General features: G+C 35.8%; 1 protein-coding gene and 2 long non-coding RNA genes across 8 annotated transcripts in view; 1 reads left to right on the top strand and 2 right to left on the bottom strand.

Annotated features, from left to right (window-relative positions):
* The window catches only part of LOC120889537 (uncharacterized), a 114,505-nt gene that overhangs the window by 49,597 nt on the left and 42,435 nt on the right, over positions 1-22,473 (bottom strand). The window lies entirely within an intron of this gene.
* Positions 2,548-4,446, bottom strand: LOC120889538 (uncharacterized). The gene is made up of 2 exons (XR_005733462.2): positions 3,660-4,446; positions 2,548-2,970 (listed from the first exon to the last, which is right to left on the bottom strand). It is a non-coding gene; the product is annotated as an uncharacterized LOC120889538 (long non-coding RNA).
* Acsl4 (acyl-CoA synthetase long chain family member 4) overlaps positions 3,388-22,473 on the top strand; it is an 82,747-nt gene continuing 63,661 nt past the window's right edge. For 4 of the 6 annotated variants that reach the window (XM_078034405.1, XM_078034406.1, XM_005323361.4 and 1 more), the window contains exon 1: positions 3,390-3,569. The gene's annotated coding sequence lies outside the window, so the exon portion shown is untranslated. Of the gene's footprint in view, positions 3,570-22,473 lie in introns of all 6 variants that reach the window. The other 2 variants (XM_078034403.1, XM_013357754.4) reach the window with 1 other exon arrangement.

Consider the following 22,473-nt stretch of genomic DNA (forward strand, 5'->3'; position numbering starts at 1 on the left):
CTTTCCATTAGTTTTTGTCTTTCAAATTAGTTTTAAAACTGGTAAAATGTACTGGAATGTAGGGAAATGTTTGTTTGAAAAAAATTAATCATTTCTCCAAACTTATATTTAGGACTACCTACTACACCTTTGACCATTTTATATTTTTTCCTTTGTGGTGATGAAGACTGATTTTGGGTTTCAAGTGTGGTTGGGCAAGTGCTCTACCACTGAGCTACACTCAGCCCTTCCTTCGTCCATTTTTGAAAGGAGTATCTTAAGTTATTTATATTCACAGTAAGATCTGCCTAGGTTTCTGATTTCACTAGTTGTTTCAGACACACCACTAAAGACAGTATTGGTACTGGTTATTAGTGCTGCAAAAAAACAAGTTTTGATAATGGCAGACCCTAACAATAACTTGTCTAGGCAAATATTATAAAGTCCTACTGCTTGTAGTTGAATTATTATTCTACAAGCCTGTGAATAAGGATTAGCACGCAAAGGTTTATTATACAGTTAATGAAGAACAGTTGTTTTCTGTTCTTCCATAAATAACTAATGCCAAGAGCAGCCTGGCTATCTGTTTCAGCTTCTTGTTACAGAAGAGCAAAATAGGCAAGGCCTAGATATCAGTGCCTGCCAATGGAGTGGTCCTGTTAAATTCTATGTAGCTTTGGAAAGTTTAATTTTCATCTTTTCAGTGTTTTTATGTTGTATTTTTCAATAGCACTGTATATTTCCCTAACTCTTCCATTTCCATATATTTATCTATTCAGTTTCTAACTGAATTGATAGTTCTGAGTGGATGCATTACTTAGTGAGGCTGATGTAATAGCAAGCCTCCTGGTGTGGTAGGAAATCCAGGCTCTGTCACTAGTTATTTTATTTGCATCTGTTTCTTCATCTTTTAAAAAGGGGTAATCTCTGTCTTCCTAACTAGTAAACAATGGTACAAGTATTTTCTCTGAAATGTTTGACAAGCTGCCTGGGGAATATTTTGCTCTTGTGTGGTAGTTCTTGGAGGGTTTTTTTTTTTTTTTTTGGTACTGGGATTGAACTCAGAGGCACTAGACTACTGAGCCACACCTCCAGCCCTATTTTGTATTTTATTTAGAGACAGGGTCTCACAGAGTTGCTTAGTGCCTCACTGATGCTGTAGCTGGCTTTGAACTCAGGATCCTCCTGCCTCAACCTCCCAAGCCACTGGAATGACAAGCATGCACCACCATACCCAGCTTCTTGGAGGATTTTTTAAAAATATATTTTTAGATGTAGATGGACATACAATATCATTGTTTATTAATTTATTTTTTAATGTGGTGCTGAAGATCAAACCAGTGCTTCACACATGCTAGGCAAGCGCTCTGCCACTGAGCTACAGCCCTAGGCCTGTTGGAGATTTTCTGATGACAAGAAATAAAAGGTTTGTTTTGACTTCCAAAATGTGAAAAAGAAAGAGCTGAAAATAGGGCAGATATATTTGGTTTCCTTTTTAAAGATTTTCTTCTTCATTCTGGTTAAATATGAAGGAAAAGGTGAGATATGGTAGGTAATAAAGATGCCAAAACTGGGGGCATTAATAATAGTTTAAATAATAAAGATCTTGAAAGTACAGTGTTGTTGGTCTGATAAATATATTTATATCATGTACATATGCATATACATATATTGTAGACACATAGACAAACAACCAACCACCACAACAAAGGATCATCAGGCTTTTGTTACTTCTTTCCCCTGTATCTTGTAAATTTGGAGGAAACTCAGAAAACTGAGGACTCAATGTTTAGATGAATTACCTAAATGAAATTTCTGGGCCAAGAGAATGATAATAAAGGAAACTGGCAAAAGTACCCTTTAATTACAAGTTTTTTTTTAATCTCAGTCTAACATATTGATTTTTGTGTTATACTGGGTCTATGTTGTGTTTGTTTTATTTCTACTAAGTGTATTGAGGGCAGGGATGATCATTCTTCCAACTTTTGTTTAACCCCACTACAGATGTCAGTTCTCTGTATACTCTAGGTAACCAGTGAATTTCATCCCTGAGAAACGATTACCTATTTCTGGGATTAATAACAAGATCTCATAAAATTAAAGATGACAATTAAACCTGTTGTTTGAAGTCCTAAACTTTCTAGGTCAATCTTGAATAAGGAAACTGCATGACTGCCTCAGCAAAATTTATAGGCAAATTAGGTTTAAGTGACCGGGTCAGTTGGAAATTAAATGCGTACTATGGCTTTAGAGCAGTAACACACAAAAACTGTAGCTCTGTACTCTCAACTAGCCCCCGATTTGTCACCTGGGATGCTTATTAAAAACTCAAAATGTTTAGTCTCATTTAAATCCTGATCAAAACATATAGGGGTTATATAGGTACCCATATTCGAACAAGAGCTCCAGATGGTTTTGATGCGCACTTTTAAGAAGTATTGTAGTTTGTAATTTGAGAGGGTGAGGCATATCTGGTAATTCTATGGGGAAATGGAAAATAGCAAGCAAAGTGAAATGCCCATTATCAGCAGGAAGAGGAAGCTAGTCCACCATTATGCACCAGGGAACTGGAAGAATACTTGACATTTATTTCGTTTGGTGATATATTCTTGGCAGTTTGTCCTGGCTCATTTGTAGTTTCGTCTGTCCCTTTTTAAGTCCTGAGACAGTTCACTGGAATTTTATTTTTACCAGTATAATTTCTTGAATCTCTTGGGAAAGGCGTTTGTAGGATTGGCTTATTCACAACGACTAGGGCCATTAAGATGTCACAGTGCTGCAGTGACTTTTTCTTATCAGTTCTGAGTTCTTTTGCCATTACATGGTCGTGGAAAAGGAAGGCGTAACGTGAAAACCCTGCATCGTTGTGATTATTTCATTAGCGGGCGGGAGTGGGGATCTTGACGCAGTGAGAGGCAAGATAAACGGATGAGAACATTAGCTCAGGCTTCCAGAAGAAGGAATGCCTTCAGTCAGAGTGTTAAGATCTCTCTGTAAAGGAAGAGCAATGAAATCCAAAGATAAGTCTCTTTAAAGGGAATCTGGCAAACAACCTCAAGGGAACTGTCAACCTGGGGTGGAGTCCGCCGAAGCAGGTGTGGGCGTGGGCCGGTTCTGCATCTCTCCGCAATTACGCACAAGGCTCTTTGGAAACACACTCGACAGCACTGCCACCAAGTCAGAGAGCAGCGGCAACCCGCAAGGAGCCGTTAGCCGCCTCCGCGCCCCCTCAGCACCCTTCCTTTACAGCTGGAGCCCGCTCTGCTCCGCCTTTTCGGCTGACGTCCCGGGCGAGTGGGGGCGGGCATGTGGGTGGGCCGAGCCGTCTGCCGCCTGCGATTCGGCCGGCTCAGCCACACCACCGCGTGCCCCCGCTCCTCCCGCCCCTCCGGGCGCGTCTTTTCCGGGCTCCCGCCGCGCCCCGCCCCCGCCGGCTGTCTGGGTGCGCGCGCCGCTGCTGCGGCTTTTTCTCTGGCCTCCGCGGCGCGCCCCTCCTTGCCTTAGTGCTCGCGGGCACGCGGCTCCCTTTCGTGAGCTTCCCGAGGGCTAGGCGCCGGCCGGCAGCGAAGACGTGGAAGGCTGCGCCTTGGGTGAGTAACCCCTGATAACAAGGCTGTGGCCCCGGCACTCCTGCCTTTTGGTGTCTGGGCTCCAGCTGCCTGGGGGTTAGCATAGCTTACCTGAGCCAGGAGGAGGCTAGGTGGATATTCCTTTTCCCCGAATCCGCTCGCTTTCTTCCTGAGCCCGGCCAATCTACCCTCTTGCCTCTCCTGAGGCCAGGAAGATTCCTGAGGTCACTATCTTCTCCTTTGGTAGAGGTTGGGGTCCTCGCGAATTGGCTTGCCTCTTTTTGCCGCTTATCGTGACCCAAGGCCAAAAGTCATCGTCCTGATAGGAGTATGAGTCTTTGCCAAGACCCTTTTGAGAGGAGCACATCAAATGCTTGCTAGACCTCCAAACGACCTTTAGGGCGCCCCTAGACCTCAGCTCCATTTTGTCCCCTCCCAGTCACTCTCTAACTGAGAGCCAGGGGTCCTTCTGGCTACAGAAGCATCCGCCCTCTCGAATTTGAGAGATGCCTATATCCTGTTAACATCCATACCTTTAAAAGGTGATGCTAGAAAACAGATGGATTCCAGCAAAAGCATGCTTTCCCCCACCCCCAACCCCGTCCTTTATATCTACATCCCTGCCTTCACTTGCTGCTGTGTATTTAGTATTAGCTTTATTCACTTCCTCTTCCTCTCATTTGAGTACCCAAAAGAACTGTGGCTGAAGTCTATAGATACAGAAAAACCTAGGAGAATATGATTCATTGCCTAAACCCATCAAGCGGTTACATATTTGAAATAAGACGTCATTTCTCTTTTTACTCCAGCATCTCCTCCTTCAATGGCATTTTTTTCACCCTCTTGAAATTAACTTGTTTTATTCGCTATTTTTCACCCTTAAAAAAAGTTCATCCTCACTCTGAGAAATGATGGTGAAATGCAGAATAAGTGTAAAATAACACTGAAATGAACCCCATTGAAAAACTAAGCAGTTTGATTTGTTGGTTAATTGTTTAATCAACTGCTCAGTTTCCTTTTCTGCAAAAATAAGGATGTTGGTGTAGACCATAACTAAGTTTCCTTCTAGTGTTTTTATTCTTGTACCTCTAAATTAGTGCTTATTAACATGTTGCTGCATAACGGAGATTTAACCCTAGAAAACTTTTCCATCATTGTTTGTAACTTGAGTTTTTCTTTTATTTTGCTTCTAACAACAGTATTAAATGTTCTTGAGATATAACACAGCAAGTGTACTGCCAATAAGCATACCAATCAAGATTTTAATGGTGTAAGGTCTGTTCCTTAAATTGTAAAATAACTCATCTTTTCAGTTGAGTTAAAAGCTGAGACATGTGAGATTCCTGTTACAATTAACACTCTCTGCCATTTAGGTGGCAGATGAAACATTGAAATGTCAGTACACTTCCATCTTAGACTAGAGTGCCTTATCAGACCATAAGTAATTTGACACCTAAAAAAATCCATGGAAAGTGTAATGCAACAATTAACTTTGAGTACATTCACTTTTGTGTATGTGTGTGTGTCTCTGTGTGTTTTGGAAAACCCCTATTTGAAAAAAAAAAACACAAATGATTCAGTTTAAGTTTTTGTTTGAGTGTTTGGGTCAGAGATGAGATGGCTGGACAAAGAATCTTGCCCAATTCAGTGAGAAGAAAATGAGTTGGGACTCTGGAGAGGCTCAGGTACTAGTTCCAGCTCTACTTATAGTAACCTTGAACAAGTCATTTTACCTTTCTTGGTTTTCACATTTTAAAGTGTCTTCAGACAGTTGGTAGAATAATCTGGAAGTTCCTCAATTTGAATTCTGTACTCATACTCAACAGATATGATGAATATGTGTGTGTGTGTGTGTGTGTGTGATGCACTTTACATTGAGACTTTGTCATAAATCCTGATATATCATTTGCTATTTAGAATGTTTTCCTCAAAGGTCTGCATATGCTAGCTTCAATTAAAATATACTTAATTCCTAATTCATTGTAACTTAGTGACTTCCTTACTATATGTGGAAGTCTATAAATTGGGAAGCATTTTACAAAAGTCAGACATATTGTTAACTTCTGTTTGTAAATGAAAGAAATATATACATACATACATACACACACACACACACACACACACACACACACATACCACACTGGTTTTTAATCTTCCATTGCTTTTAGAAATTTGTAAGGAAATGTATACATACTGCCTTATAATTGTTATTGGCTAAGAACTTTAAAAGAATATGCAAACATCTCATTCATTGTGTTTATTCACTCAATTAGCTTGTTCCCTCATCTGTCACTTATTTTGTGCCAGGCCCTCAAAATACTATGGTTATGAAGACAGCCTCTACTTTTTAGTATGTAGTCTGGGATCGTGGTGGGGTTGTGAAAAGACAGATGTATGTGCGTTTAATTGTTATTGAAAGTGGCAGCGAGGGCTAAGGATATAGCTCAGTGGTAGAGCACTTGCCTAGCATGTGTGAGGCCCTGGGTTTGATCTCCAGTACCACAAGCAACAACAAAACACAAGAACCAAACCAGAGACAAAAACAAAATCCTGGGGGAAGTTAAGGTTCCATAAGGGAGGAGATGATTATTAACTATAGCCTATAGACTATTCAGAATTACTTTTGTTTCCTTCATTGACTTTCAATTGCTGAGCCCTTAGCAAAAAAGACTTGTCTTACATATTCTTTTTTTCTTGACTTTGAATTTTGACATAGTTGTAGATTGTCTCATATATATAATATAGTTATGCATGATGTTACCATTGGGGATACATATAATATATATAATGGTAACATCATGCATAACTATATTATAACATCACAACCAAGAAATTGAAATAGATACAGTCTGACCATTTTATTCAGATTTCACCAGTGGGTTTTTTGTTTTTGTTTTTGTTTTTTTTGGTGGTGGTATTGGGGATTGAACCCAGGGATGCTATACCATTGAGTTCACAGCCCTCTTTATTTTATTTATTTATTTTGAGACAAGGTCTCACTAAGTTGCCCAGGTTGGCCTGGAACTTGGAATCCTCCAGTCTCAGCCTCTGGGATTACAGGTGTGTGTCACTGAGCCTAGCTGATTTCACCAGTTTTAACATGAACTCTTTTGTAGATTGGTATGATCACCAGAGGCAAACTACAGACATCTCCCTACCTCCCTGGCCACTTGGGAATCATTGATCTGTTTTCCATATTTGTTGTCTTGTCATTTTAAGAATGCTGAATAAATGGAATCACACAGTATGTAACCATTTGTAAAATGGCATAATTTCCTGGAGATTCATGTAGAGAATGTATCCTTTATCAATATTGTGTTCCTTTCATTGCTGAGTAGTATTCCCTAGTACTGATGTGTGTTTATAATCATTCTCTTCTCAAAAGATATCTGCTGTTTCTGGGGTCTTATTTTTTTTGGGGTGTGGCTATTATAAATAAAGATCCTATGAAATACTACATACATATTTTTCTGTGACCATTAATTTTCCTTTCTTTGGTTTAATTGCCCAAAAGAACAATTGCTGGGTTGTTTGATAGTTACATATTTAGTTTTCTAAGGAACTGTCAAACTTTTCTACAGTGGCTGTATGATTTTTTTACATCCTCATTAACAATGTATGAGTGTTCCTCATCCTTGCCAGCATTTGGCATTGTCACTGTTTTTTAAGTTAGCCATTCCAACGGGTTTATAAAATATCTTCCCATAATTTTAGTTTGTGATTTTTGAATAGCTAATCATGTTGAATATCTTTTCACTTGCACATTTGCCATCTCTAGGTCCCCTTTAGTGAAATGTCCGTTCATGCATTTTGTTCATTTTCTATTTGCATTTTTAACTGTTGAGTTTTGAGAGTTCTTTATATATTTTAAATACTAATCCTTTAGATATGTGGTTTGAAAGTATATTCTTTTAATTTGTAGCTTGTCTTTCCAACCTCTTCACAGAGATATTTCCAGAACAAAGGCTTAAGTTTGGATGAGGTCCAGTTTATTAATTTTTCCTTTTATGGACTAAGTTTTTGGTGTCAAGGGATCTTACATACTTTTCTTATTTAATTTTATTTCCCTCTGTATAATATCAATTATTCCTGTGAGCAATGTGAGCATTTTCTCTTTCAGTAATCATAGAGCTCAAATATATTTTGTTTAAAAGTGGTCTTGAATTTAGTATGTGAATAGTCACAAATGCTTTTACTTTATTAAAATGGCTCCCATCCTTTTGTACCTTAAACATATGACATCTACTTCACCAGGCTGTCACATACAACATAAAAAATGTATTTTAAAATAAACAGACACATGATGTGTCAAGAAGGTTTTTGGTTTCACTTTCTAAATTAAAAGTATTTTGGCAAAACTAAGTTTTCTCATCAAAGATTTTGATAAGTAACCCAAGGAACAAATTTTTTGTGTTCTCAGTTAAACATACTTTGAAGGTCTACTTTTGCATTTTGAGTAATCATAAATCATAACCATGTGTTGGTGAGCTTTTCTCATTGTTATTAGAATAATGAATAAAAGATTATTGAATCTGGCTGGTCAAACTCTATATTTTCCTTTTACAGTTGCACTTAGCATTCATTTTAATTGTTTTTAAAATAAATTTTAGAGCTGGGGTTGTAGCTTAGTGGTAGAGTGCTTGCCTAGAACATGTGTGGTATTGGGTTTGATCCTCAGCACTACATAAAAATAAATAAATAAAATAAAGATATTGTGTCCAACTATAACTAAAAAATAAATATATAAAAAATTTAAAACCCCCAAAAGGTCTGGGGATGTGGCTCAGTGGGAAATCACCTCTGGATTCAGTCCTTAGTATAAAAACATAAAGATATGTACTCATAAGAACTTATATAAAGAGTTAGTGATTAATTATGAGAATATTGATTTCTGCAAAGTGGTATGAAATTATCACTTGTCCCTTCACTGTTATCATATTTGCTCAATTATGTTTGCAGCTAGTGTAATATATTCCTGTTTGAAGAAGATCAACATTGGTTTAAAGTAGATACCAGGAAAATGCTCCCTGTGGCGCCAATCCTATCCATTACCTGTTTTAGTAAATAAACTCTGCTGGAATGCAGCCACATCCATTCATTTAAGTATTGTCAGGCTGTATTCACAATATAACATCAGAGTTTAAACAGGACTATGGCCTGATAAACTTATTTACTCTCTGGACCTTTGTAGAAAAAGTTTGATCTCAGAGATAAATCAACCTTATAAATTATCATTTTTCTATGTTATCAAGGAAATTTAACAGACTTTGCCTTGAATTTTTGTACTCTTTGTTTACATTTTCAGGGGCTATTGTGATTCAGAAAACTGTATTTGTTTTCTTGACAAAGTTAGCGGTCTTAGTAAGGCATGCATAGAGAGTTGGAAAGATTGATTTTGTTGTTATTGTTGAAGTGTTAGTTATTTTAATGTAAATGTAAATTTACAGGTATGGCAACTAGAGGTCTACGCAATCATAATGTGAGTAATCTTAATTGTGAGTAATCTTAATTGTGAGTCACAGTGATTGGTAATTAATAAGCCAGGCAGGGCAGCATATTTGCTCCTGAAATTGCTACGAGATCTTTAAAGATATAGTAGTATGAAGCTATCAAACTGAACTTTGTCTATTGTCTACTATTTTGTTTTCCTGGCTTCCTTCTTTTGTAAGTTAAGTTGACACTTTAGTTCTTTTAACTGCCCAGTGTTGTTGAAAATGGAAATGGATTTAAGAACCTTGCTTATATATTCAGAAGGAAATGGATACCCACCTCTTATCATACAAAGAAATTAAGATATATTCTAAAATATAAGTACATATTTTTAGTACTTTTGGAAAGTATGGCATCTTAGAAAGTTGAAAAAGTAAATGTGAGACTAGAGAGAAATAGCTTCCACATATGCAATAGAAACTTTAATTGACTTCCACTTACCTAAATCACCACATTAAATGAGGATGTTCAATTTCCTATCACTGAAACTTTGCTATTTATTAGTAGGTTAATTTGTAGCATTCCAGTGTGCTTGTACACCAAGATGTTTTTATTATTTAACCTGTATAGTTTGGTTTGGTTGTACATGTTTTTTTTAAACATGTAATTTGTTTAATATTTTGTAACCTGGTCAAATACAAGTTGGGAGATTTGGAGCTCTTACTGAAAATTTGCAGATGAAGTAGTACAATGTCTGGGGTTTGCATCTTACATTGGGGTGGGGGATAGTGTTGGGGAGTGGGTAGATATTGAAGAAAACACAATTCTGTTATGTAAGCTTCATTATATTGAAACAATTGAGTGTTTTAGGAAGAGTTGGAAACAAGTTGCTAAGGGAAATACTAAGTAGGTATGGCTAGGACAACTATAATATATTTGTGTAAAATTAATGTAGAAATCAAAACAGTTTTACACTCACATTGCTTTGTAAGTATCTTTTAAATTATTTGAAGTTTTGTCCTAAGAATTCAATTTAAAGTTCTATACAATCAGTGGGCCTGGAGTTAAAGACAAAAGTCTTGGCCTCATGGCCCTATATCAAAATGGTGGTGAATGATTGTACATTTACCACTGATAAAATAAAATGTGTGTCATGAATATTTAAAAATAATTTTCACCCAAATTTAACTTTTTAATTAACTATCAACTGTTCTAAATCACATTAGATAAAGGGCTTCTGTTATATAATATGCATGATATATAAGGAGATCCTATGGGTAAGTAAGACAGGCACTCATTAAAAAAGTTGCAGAGGAATATAAGTTGGAATTTCTCAGAAAAAATAAATAAAATGATGAATAAAAAAGAAATGTTGCTCAAATTCACTGTGATAATTAGGGAAATGTGGGTTGGGGCTGTAGCTCCATAGTAGAGTGCTTGCCTTGGAAGGCACTGAGTTCGATCCTTAGCACCACATAAAAATAAAATAAAGGTATTGTGTCTATCTACAACTAAAAAATATTTTTGAAAATATGGAAATGTAAACCATTTTTTACCAACTACATTAGAAAAAACTGAACATAACAACTTTTAGCAAATGAGCACTCGTACACTGTACAGGTCTTTGAGAAATAATAATCTAATCCTCTCATTTTAAAATGTACATATATTTTGATCCAGCACTTCTGGGGAATATCTCCACATGTATATAAAACTATATAAGGTTTCACTACAGTGAAAACTTGGCAGAAACTTAAATATCCATCAGTAGGGGAATGTTTTAAATAATAGGTTGTACTGTAGAATACCATAGAGCAATTAAAGGAAAAAATAAAGAGACCTATTCGAACTGACATAGGAGTTCTAGAGAATGTTGTTAAGTAGGAGATGAGGTGTACAGTTGTGTACCGTAATTCCACTTATCTAAAAACAAATAAACCCTTATCATTGGTACAGATAACAAAAAAGGTCTGATTGATAACACACTAAGAGTAGCTACCCCTAGAGGTAAAAGGAGTGCTGTTAGAGGAAGGCCACATTTTACCCTATAAAATTCTATAGTGTTTTTTTTTTGTGTGTGTGTGTGTGTGTGTGTGTGGTGCTTGTGATTTTACTCACAGTGCTTGCATGCAAAGCAAGCACTCTACCAACTGAGCTATATCCCCAACCCCTCTATAGTGTTTTTAAAACAATTTATAATTTATTTTTATTAGTAATTTTGAAGATTAATATATGAAACATTGGCACACTGAAGGGTAATTACAATATGATTTCTTTATTACGTAACAGTACTGTGCTAGAAATGTAATGGCTTGTAGGTAAGTGAGCACTCAGGTTTTTTTTTTTTTAATATAACTTTAACTTTTTACCCTATACATTTCTATTGTGGGTGTGTTTTTTTGTTTGTTTGTTTGTCTTGTGGTGCTGGGGACTGAACTCAGGGCCTTGTGCATCCCAGACAAGCACTCTACCAACTGAGCTATATATCCCCAGCTCCTCTATAGTGTTTTTAAAACACATGTATACATGCTTGTAATCACAGGTGCACACACATGTATATCATCTTTCTACAAAAATGGGTTGTCACTATACATACTGATTCATAAACTTGTTTCCTTTAACTTAAAACTATACTGGGAACATTGTTCAGGATCAGTAACTGAATGAATGAAAAAGATGTCTGGTGAGACTATAACAACATTGTACCATGTAAATGTAATGTTTTAGTTAAAATAACCAGTTTCTAGGACAAACTATAATCTTGAAAAAAGTTATGGTCACCAGAAACAAATGGTCAAGGAAGCTTTATGTTCTTGGTGTTGACCAGTTCAAAACAGAACATTTTAAATGTAACTGTGAACATGTTACAGTCATGTCTCTTAGTGATGGGGATGTTCTGAGAAATGTGTCGTTAGTAGATTTTTTTTGGTCTGATTTTTGTCATTGTGTGAACCTAGGTGGAATAACCCACTGCACACTTACTGAACATAATTATATATGCTATGATTTTATATGACTGGTAGAACAGTAATTTTGTTTACACTAGCATCACCACAAATATGAGTAATGTATTGCACTACAACTTTCATAGGTGATAGGAATTTGTGAACTCCACTGTAATCTTATGGGACTACCGTCATATATATGGTGCATCATTGATGGAAACATCATTATACAGTGCTTGCCTGCAATTAAGTTGTAGTTGCTAGTGATGATATATAAGTGAATTACATTAAAATGTCATTAGGAAGCTTGTATATTTTCATGAACATTTAAAAAACTTAACCCAAATGATTATTTTTGGTAAAAGAAAACCAACAGCTGTGTCTAGTTTTTGGTTAAAGCTACGCATGACAAAGTTATATTATTTTACAATTTACAAGAGTAAAGAAAATCTAGGTATTTGAAGCAATGTCAGTCACCTTCTGTATATACCTCTAGAAAATGAAGAGCAGAGCTGTGATGGATAACCAGGATAGATTTGGGCAATTATGTCTGTATACCTCTTTCTCCTATCATTTATAGGCATTTATTAAACATATCAACTGAAGGCCCATAATATCCTCTGGGTTTATGCTGTGGGGTTTAAAGGCAAAAATACATTGTTTTGTGATGAAGACTTTTTGTTTCTTTAATCATTTTTTTTTCCACAAATTCAATTGTGCATTTTATAAAAGGTGTTGATATGATTAAGGATCTGCCTAGCCACTCATATTTTTGTTATGATGATGGAAACAGCCTCTATTTTGCACGACTATGCATCTTGGCCTTTTTAGAATTGATTTTATAGCAGGAGTTTTCTCTCAGAGGTGCTACCAAGTTAGCCGACTTTACAGGGGAGTCAGGGTAGAGGTTCCCTATTTCTCAGCTGATTAATGGGAAGGGGATGTGTGATTAGATTATTAAAGAGGTGTTGAAAATGTTAATAGTGGATTCTAGTGGTTGTTAGATGTTAATACAGTGGAAAGGCATGATGAAATACCTGTTTTCTCTTAGGTATTTTGTTTATTACCTTTAATGTGTGCTTAAACTATTAATACTGTAAGAAAGTAATGATAGGTTTTGAAGGACCACTCCCCTGAGGGTACCTGATTGACGTGTCTTCAAAGAAAACCTAAAGAAGTGGGCAGAGCTGCTACTGCTAGGAAGATGGTGATCCTTCACTGTGCTCAGAATATGTTTCTATTTCTCATATGAACTGAAAGCTAAAAAGTTCCCTCAGACAGGAAACAGGAACTTGGTGAATGAGCTTAAAATTCAGTCATGACTTTGAGAAGAGAGCTCACACTAATATTGCATGGAATGAATCCAAGCAAAAGATGCTGTGTTCCACATAACCACTGAAGATACCAAGTTGAGAAGTAGCCTAAAAGAATAATTGAAAAAGGATAACTTTACTGAAGGATAGAACAGAAGTATTCATAACAATTGTCAGATGAATGTGTTTTAGACAAATAGGGCAGAAAAGAGAAAAGCAAGTATTCCAACAATTTGGAATCACCACTTTCTGAAATTGGTCAAAGGTCAATTACAATGTTATAGGGTGTTTTAAAGTCTTTGGTGGAATATTTGGGGTGCAGAAAGTGTCAGGTAGCAAGGCAAGCCCAAAATGGTTTTAGAAGGCATTGGGATCCTCTGCACCTAAACAATTCCTTACTGAGTAAGTTAAGAGTTTCCAAGATGCAAGTTGTTTCCATAACCTGGGACCTAGAAAAGTCAGGGATCAGGTGCAACTTTGATGAATTATGCAACCTTTAATTGGGAATTCATGTAGTGCTTATTTCCCCAAATAGTCAGCATTCTCATTCTCATTCAAACACAGGTACATGTTATACATTTTTAAGCAAAATGACTGACCTCTTAAGGATGTTATGCAACTCAAAAAATTTCCCTAGAAATTTGTAACCATTTTACTTAGATTTTGGTTTTAGGTCAGAATTTTTATGTAGAAGCAGGTTCTTTTCATTTATAAACATAATTACATTGGTTTGTAACATTATATTGATTTCAAAAAAAATTAAATCTTAAAATATTTGTAAGAGAGAAGCTTTCTTTAGGAAATAGCCCTCAGAGAATTCAGGAGGTTCCTTTTACCCAAGGTTTTCACTTTCCATAGTTTCAGTTACCCACAGTCTTAGTTATCCACAATCAACCAGTCTAAAAATATCAAATAGAAAGTTCCAGCAATAATCAGTTTATAAGTTTTAAATTCTTTGTATTGTAGAATGCTGTGATAATTATTCTATTTTTATCACAATCTCTTCTTGTGCCTAATTTATAATTAAACATTATCAAAGATATGTATGTTTAAGAAAAAATAGTGTATATAGAGTTTAGTGCTAGCCACAATTTCAGGCATGTGAAGAATGTCTTGGAATGTATCTCCCATGGATTTGGTGGGTACCATACTTCATTACAGGTGGTATTAAAGTCAGGCTATTTTATAAGAGACAACTAATTGTAAAATTGAAAATCTTCATGTTGAATGCCCCTGCCTTATTTTGCATTCCTTTTGAAATGGAGTTCACCAACATCACTTTTTAACAGGTCAGCCATATCATTGCATTTATTTTGGGGACTTGCTTTGCTAAAAACTGAATGATTGGTAATTCTTAGCCCCAGGATTACAAAATAGTTAGTGGAGTTAAAAAGACACACCAGCCCAGCTAGCTGTCTTGAATCCTAGCTCAGTAGGGGTATAATAATAAAGTATAAATAAACATAAGTGCTCTATAAAGGTGACAGCTCTGGCACTTGGGAGGAAGAAGTTCTAGAGGTGGGGTAGCTCCCCAACCCCCGTCTTATCCCTGTGGTACTCTGCATTTTTACCATTGTTGTTTGTTTACCTGAAATATTTCTATGGAGTGACTGACTTATATAATTGCAATGTTAATAGAAAACTGGGGATTTTTTCCTAACATAGTTTTCAAATACTGATGTTTTTTTCTCCAAAACAAAAACAAAAACAAAACCCCTAACACTAAGGACTATACTTTGTATAATATGGACAATGTATTTGTCTGCTCACATCTTGTTTCCAGTTGTCCTCAATTTGGGAAGGCTGTTGACCACTTTCCTCCCCCACCTTTGTTTGAAGGGTCATCTTTCTCAGGACACTGCCAGCAGGAAACAGGAGGTGGATGCTATATTAGGGCATTACCGAAGATGTAGAGGAAGTAGCATTGAATTTACCGTCTATAGCCAGGGAGCTCCTTGAGTTTTGAAAACCAGGAATCTCAAATCCAGCTCGTACTTAAGAGACATATTTAAAAACCAAGGTGTACCTATGGGTTCCTTAAGCTAAGTAATATATTGAGAAGCTCTGCAGTTTTTAATTTGATGATCAGTTGCCAGTGAACATTAGCAAAATTGAGTTAGAACTCTATTATTCTTTATCAAAGGTGGGATTATTGTTATTCAATACATACATGCTGCTTTAGTGACTTTAATAAGATGGAAGCAATCGTTTTGGAGTAACTGACTTTGATTACACATATTGTTTTTCAGCTTACAGTGATTTCTCTAAATTTTGACATCATTCCTAGCTAAGGTAATAAGCACTTAAGGTCTTATTATTTTTCTAGTTTTTTTCTAGATACAACGTTTTGTCACAAAATCATGGGAAAACATTTCTTTTTCATTGGGAGAAGTGACCAGGAATTTAAGATGGAAGATTAATTCTTAAACTGTGAACTATGCTATTGACATCTACCTCCAAAGTTAAAGAAAAATCAATGATATTTGAAAGTTGTAGGGTTACCTATTTGGGTTGGATAAAACTGTCCCGTGGAATGATCTAAATTTTAGGAGTTTGAGTTTTGGCCAAGTTTTTTGGCCACATCCTGCTACTGCTACATCATTTCCCCCCTGCTTTTACTGGCACTGCCACATTGCTGCTGAAAGATTACCATGTTGACTGGACTTGGCACCAGGCTCTGAACTTCAGTATTGTTTTTTTTTTTTAATTTTCAGGCATAGCAGTCCTAGAAACCATAAGATAAGGGTGTTAAAAGCATTTCGATGATACCTTTTCTTATTCTTTTTTTAAAAGTCTGGCCTGTAAGATATTCTCACATAACCAACAGAGCTCAAGATGATTTATGGTAGGAGGAAACATTTCAAAACCATCCTCTGTGTTGACCTTGGTTTTGCCTTTGAAGAAGAGTGAGCAGCAGATTGCTTCATATAGATGAAAAAGCAAACTATGTTCTTATCTTTTATTGCTGTTGACATTGGTTACAGATGCTTCAAGAAGTATTGAATTACTGCCTAGTTTGAAGATGATATATTTTAGATTAAATAATCATAGAAATAACTGCAAATGGATATCTTAAAGGCATTATACATTGCCTGTTCAGCAAAAGCTAAATGCATTAGGGATTTATGGGCAATATCTACTAGAAGGAAATATCAACACTTGAAATTGCAGCAGGTTCCTTTACTGACCTTTGTTTGGAGACACGTAACTCCCTTTTCCTTAAATGGTATTTCATTAGATGGGGGAAAAAACACTTCTGATCTGCTTGGGGTTTTAGTACTCTAGTACTTCTCTTTTAATCTTTTCTTAGAGTTCTTATTTTTTGCAGTGCTAGGGCTGGATTCCAGAGCCTTGCACATGCTAGGCAGGTGCTCTACCACTGAGCTATAATCCTAGCACTGAGTTCTTATTTTGGCACTGTGCTAAACTGTGCATATATTGAGGTATTTTATGTACTTAGGTACTGAAACCTCCATTGGGTGTGTTCTATAGTGGAACTGACCTATTCCAAATTTCACATTTGCTGGAATAAAATAATCAGACAAGAGTGTAATAGCTGGATAGTCTGTAGTAAGATTGATCAGGATCTTTTAGTTTTCTGTTTGTGCTTTTTGACACTGCGTTTTTCTTTTGTCTATTCTTTTTTAGAATAGAAGGTCCCTTTTAGGTCTCTTTTAGAACCTCACTTTCATCCTTTACTCTGCATACTTTTTCATGCCCAAATATTTGAAGAAACTTAGAAAAGAAAATCCACTTTTAGGCAAGCTAGCAAATACCTAAGCAGTAACAGGTATAACTGGATAATCGTGGAGGGTAGCTGTTATTACTGAATTTTTTAAAAGCCTATAATTGTCTAGATTGTTATAGGCTTGAGGATTGCCTCCTGGGTGACCTTCATTTCCTATTCTACATATATATTTAGCTTTCTATTCTATCCATTTTAAATATTGCCTATCAAATAGTAAGCTTCATGAGTGTAAACATTGTAATACTCACTGAATATTTCTTGAACAAATGCAGGCATATGCACTTATAACTACCCAGAATTTGGAAAAATAGATTTTTAAGAATACTGTGAACCAAATGGATTGTCATTGGTATATTTTGTCCTCTATTCTGTGTGTTATTATGATGGGTAGTCTTCAGCTATGATGTTTATGAAACTTAACCATTTTTTTTCCTGTTTCAATGACTCTACTATGCCCAGTAGGGTAACATCACTCTTGTATTTAGGAAAAGACATATGATGTAATTGTCTTTACAATTTTCTGTTGTAATGATAGGAGGAGTAGTGACTTACTGTCAAAGATTTATTCCACTATATGCCTTTTTTTTATATAGGGATGGCTTAATCAAATTGATTCTTCTAAGCTGGATGTGGTGGTGCACACCTGTAATCCCAGCTACTGGGGATCCTCCAGCTGAGGTAGGAGGATCACAAGTTCAAGGCCAACCTCAGCAACTTAATGAGGCTCTAACAACTTAATGAGACACTGCATCAAAATGAAAAATAAAAAATGCTAGGGAATGGGGCTGGGGTTGTGGTAGAGCACTCATTTAGCGTGCGTGAGGCACTGGATTCGACATTGTGTCCACCTATAACTAAAAAATAAATATTAAAAAAAATGCTAGGGGTTGGGGATGTGGCTCAAGCGGTAGCACACTCATCTGGCATGCGCGCAGCGCTGGGTTCGTTCCTCAGCACCACATAAAAAATAAAAAATAAAGATGTTGTGTCCACTGAAAAAACTAAAAAATAAATATTAAAAAAATTCTCTCTCTCTAAAAATATAAAAAATGCTAAGGATATAGCCCATTGACAAAGCACCTTGAGTTAAATCCCCAGTATAAAAAATATGGATTTTTCAAGTTTCTAAAAAAGTTTTTAGTTTGTACTTCCATATTTAAAGAATGTGATATTACTAAATGGCTTATTTTTAAATTAACATTTTATTTTAGATTTTTTTCTTTTTTCTTTTTGGTACTAGGGTTTTAACCCAGTGGTGCTTAACTACTGAGCCACATTAACAGCCCTTTTTATTATTTTTTTATTTTGAGACAAGGTCTTCTGAGTTGCTTAGGTCCTTGCTAAGTTGCTCAGACTAGTCCCCAACTTGCAATCCTTCTGCCTCAGCCTCCTGAGTTGTTGAGATTACAGGCATGTGCTACCATGCCCATCGTATTTTGTAATAATTTTAGATATACAGAAATGTGTTAAAGATAGTCCAGAGTTCTGATATATAATTTTTACCTATATTCCCTTAATGTTAACATATTGCATAATGTAACTCTGGGACAATACTATTAACTCTAGAATTCTCTTGAATTTTCATATTTTTCTACCAATTTTTTTCCTATTCCAGGATTCCAAAGTTTTGTATGTATTAATCTTAGAAAATACATATAGATAAAATGATAAAAGCAAACACAGTATTATAATGCTTGTATCAGAGACAACTGATATTTTAGTATATATCCTTCTATATTTTTTTTCTTGTGGAGAATATAAATCCATTCCCCCGCAAACTATTTGAACTTCTGTAAAAGATAGTTTACAAAATGTATTTTGCATACCATTTTTAATTTGCTTTTTTTAACACAGTATAGCAGTTTGAGGATCTTATTCTCTTTCCACATCTAATGTTTTTATTATGGTTCATTCTCTACCCTTAGATATTGTTTTATGTCAATTTTTTTTTTGCTTAGTTAATTCTTGATATCTTTAAGTAAAAGGTCAACCATGCATGTAGGTGTTCTCAACCTTTTCCTTCTTAATAAACCAGAGAAATATGAACATATGCTCCTCAGTAAATTATTTCTCAAAAGGCCAGTGATTTTGAATATGTGTGGTTTTGTGTGTTAGGTTGACCCATTTGAAATTGCTTTTTTTTTTTCTTTGTATGTAACAGATTTTTTGCTGTTGGCAGTTTTGTGTGGTTCATCCTAAAGGTTGAAAAAAATTTCTAGGTTATCCCCTTCTCTCTTTTTTTGGTTCATTGAGAATCATAGTGAGCTACCTTCCAGGAGGCTCTGATAAGTACAACATTCTACCCTATGTTGAAGGTAGACTGAGGGAACTTGAATTCCTGTGAATTATTTCTGCCAATAAAAGTAATGGCGACAGACTTGTGAGCTTTCAACCTAAACTCTGGGGCACTACTGCCACCCAGTGGCACCCTCTAGACAAGCTGTTGAATGTTTTACTCCATCATATCAATCCCCCCCCCACTTTTTTTTACATGCTTTTTTGTGATCATGGTCACACTTTCCTTTTCTTCTCACCACCTGTGACACTGGTGCTCAAGGATTTCATTTGACCTAGCTGATAATAGTCAAGGAGATATACTAACCTTATAATTTTGCTGTGATATCCTTATTTTAATAGATGCTTTGGAATATGGGGCATGAAATAATAAGTATAAACACACTAAAGAGACTGTTATTTGCTCTGCTTGTGAAGTCATAGTTCTTCATAAGCAGAATGGGCATAAAGTTTGTACTTGGTCAGAATATGGACACTTGTCATGTTTAATAGCAAGCCTCTTGCTGTATGAGAGGAAGCAGTCCTATATATCTCAAATGTGAAGAAGCATACACTTTCACTTAGAGTGAAAGATTTAGTTTAAAATCCTTATTTGGTTTCCTTTCTCCATTGTATAATTTATTATTTCATTCCATATTTATTCAAGGAATATTTATTAAGCACCTACTCTGAACCCGTACTGTGTTAGGTACTTTAGTGGTCAAGACACACATGATTTTTCTCTTTGAGAAGTAAAGCCTAGCAAGGGAACAGAAATTTAGAAAAGTTTAAGTGCGGTGCTATAGGGTGCTTTGATCATAAATAGCAGATGTAGCCAATATAAATAAATAGGTGGTCAAGGAAGGCTTAGTACAAATTTCATTTAAACTAAGACCTAAAGGAAGCAAGAAAAAAGGAGTAGAGAATGTTCTTGACAGAGTAAAAGGTATGTGCTAGAAGGAGAGATGAGAGATTAAGGGTGGTGCTTTTGAGAAACTGAAACAAGTTCATAATGGCTAAGGCTATGAGTTTAATTCTTTTAAACCTTACAAGAGTCCCAGTACATAGTAGTAGTCCCTCCATGTTATAGTTGTGGCAATTTAGGCTAAGAGGTTAACTTGCCCTAGGTCATTCATCTCTAGTAAATGGCACAGCCTGGAATTGAATCCAGGCTGCCATATGGACTGCCTCTCAGCTAAGACATGGTGTCGTATTTGAAACCTGAATTGTCACCTCCTTACCATTTGAATCATAGCTCCTGCTGATCTGTAGTATTTTCCCCCACTGTGAGCCATTTTAAATACAGTCTTTCTTAGTATTCTGATTGGTAGGCTGTACTAAAGAGAGACTATTCCAGGAGTTGGAGCTTGCAGTTTCTGGATTAATTTAGAAATAGTTCAGATTTGCTTTGATCTTTTATGTATCTGATTGAGAATCAGATACTTCATTTGATATGCAACTCTAAGATTGCTCACCCATATTTTCCAGAAAGTCATAAATGGGAAATTATAACTGGTTATATATTTATATATTTTAATTAGCAAAAATATGTATTCCTTGCAAGTGTAGATTTTTTTGCATGCTAAAGTTAATATGGCAGTATCTTTTTCTCTGATTTCTAAAATGAAAGGGTGAACACAACTTTTTAAATAGAATTATACTCTTTTTAAAAAGTCATATGAACCAAAAACCTGTAATTGAAGATATTACAGTGAATCTGATTTATTCTGTACTAAATTATACTTTTTTTTTCTTTTTGATACTAGGAATTGAACCCAGGGGCACTTAACCACTGAGCCACATCTTCAGCTCTTTTTATATTTTATTTTGAGACAGAGTCTTGCTAAGTTGCTTAGGGCCTCACTAAGTTGCTGAGACTGGCTTGAACTTTGATCCTCCTGCCTCAGCCTCCCAAGCCACTTAGATTACAGGTGTGTGCCACTGTGCCCAATATAATGTATTATATGTTTTCAAGATTAGGAATTGACTTCAGAAAGTCAATAGTTAAGATGTTAATCTAGATTTTAGTTGGATTCTAACTGTTCAGTTGTAAATAAACTGTTTAAAATTAATAGTAATTTGATATTGTTGACACATTTGGAGTCATGTTGGTTGTCTGTGTTTAATGTCATATACCTAGTGCTTTCATTTATTTGTCTATCATGTGACTTAGGATTCAAAGAAGAGTTTGTACTTGGAAGTCATACTTTTTTGTCTTATTCTCTGTGGGAAGAGTTGGGGTACAACTACAATCACTACTAGGATATTTCTGCAAAAGAGAGGGTCTTTGATAATTCTTTTGGACAACAGGTATAAACCAGCACTTGGCAAGCTGGGAAATATGATCACTTTCATTTAAACCAGTTCATCCAGAGATTAAGTTTGTTTTACTTCAGAAGCACTGGCTCAATGCAGTTGAGTTAATCATCATCCACAGAGCAATTTCCCTTTACTTTGGAGTAAAAGCATTAATTTTTTTGAATCTAATTTTTAATTTTTTTAAATTTAAAAGCCATAAGTTTCAAATAGAGGTATTATTGTATATTGTAGTTGCTATCTATCTATCTATATATAGATAGCAACTGTATTCTTGTTTTTTAAAGAGAGAGAGGAGGAGCAGGGGAGAGAGAGAGAGAGAGAGAGAGAGAGAGAGAGAGAGAGAGAGAGAGAGAGAGAGAAAGAGAGAGAGAAAGAATATTTTTTAATATTTATTTTTCAGTTTTCGGTGGACACAACACCTTTATTTTATTTTATGTGGCGCTAAGGATAGAACCCAGTGCCCCGCGCATGCCAGGCGAGTGCGTTACTACTTGAGCCACATCTCCAGCCCTGTATTCTTTTTAATGATACTTAGTGTTGTGAAATCCATGTTGCTAGGCCCTGTTGAAGCTATTGCAGGACACACATAAATGTGTAGGCCTTACAAGAAATAAGATTACTTAATGATAACTTTACTGTTTCCCAAAACATTTTGAAATGAAAATGTTGAGGAAAAGAAATGATTCATCCTTTTCTCCATTCCCCTTCATTATGAAGTCAGCTGGTACACATTTGTAATGTGATATCATAGTTGATTAGAATTTCTGAAGCAAGACCATCTTAGGTAAGATGATATCCTCTGAAGTTTTGAGTTTTTGTTCCCAGAGACCATGTTGTAAACAAGAAAGGAGTGACAGAGTTCACTTCTAAATCTCCTCTTTTCATAGACCCTCTGA

Source organism: Ictidomys tridecemlineatus, chromosome X (assembly GCF_052094955.1).
Source record: "Ictidomys tridecemlineatus isolate mIctTri1 chromosome X, mIctTri1.hap1, whole genome shotgun sequence".
NCBI classification, from domain to species: Eukaryota; Metazoa; Chordata; class Mammalia; order Rodentia; family Sciuridae; genus Ictidomys; species Ictidomys tridecemlineatus.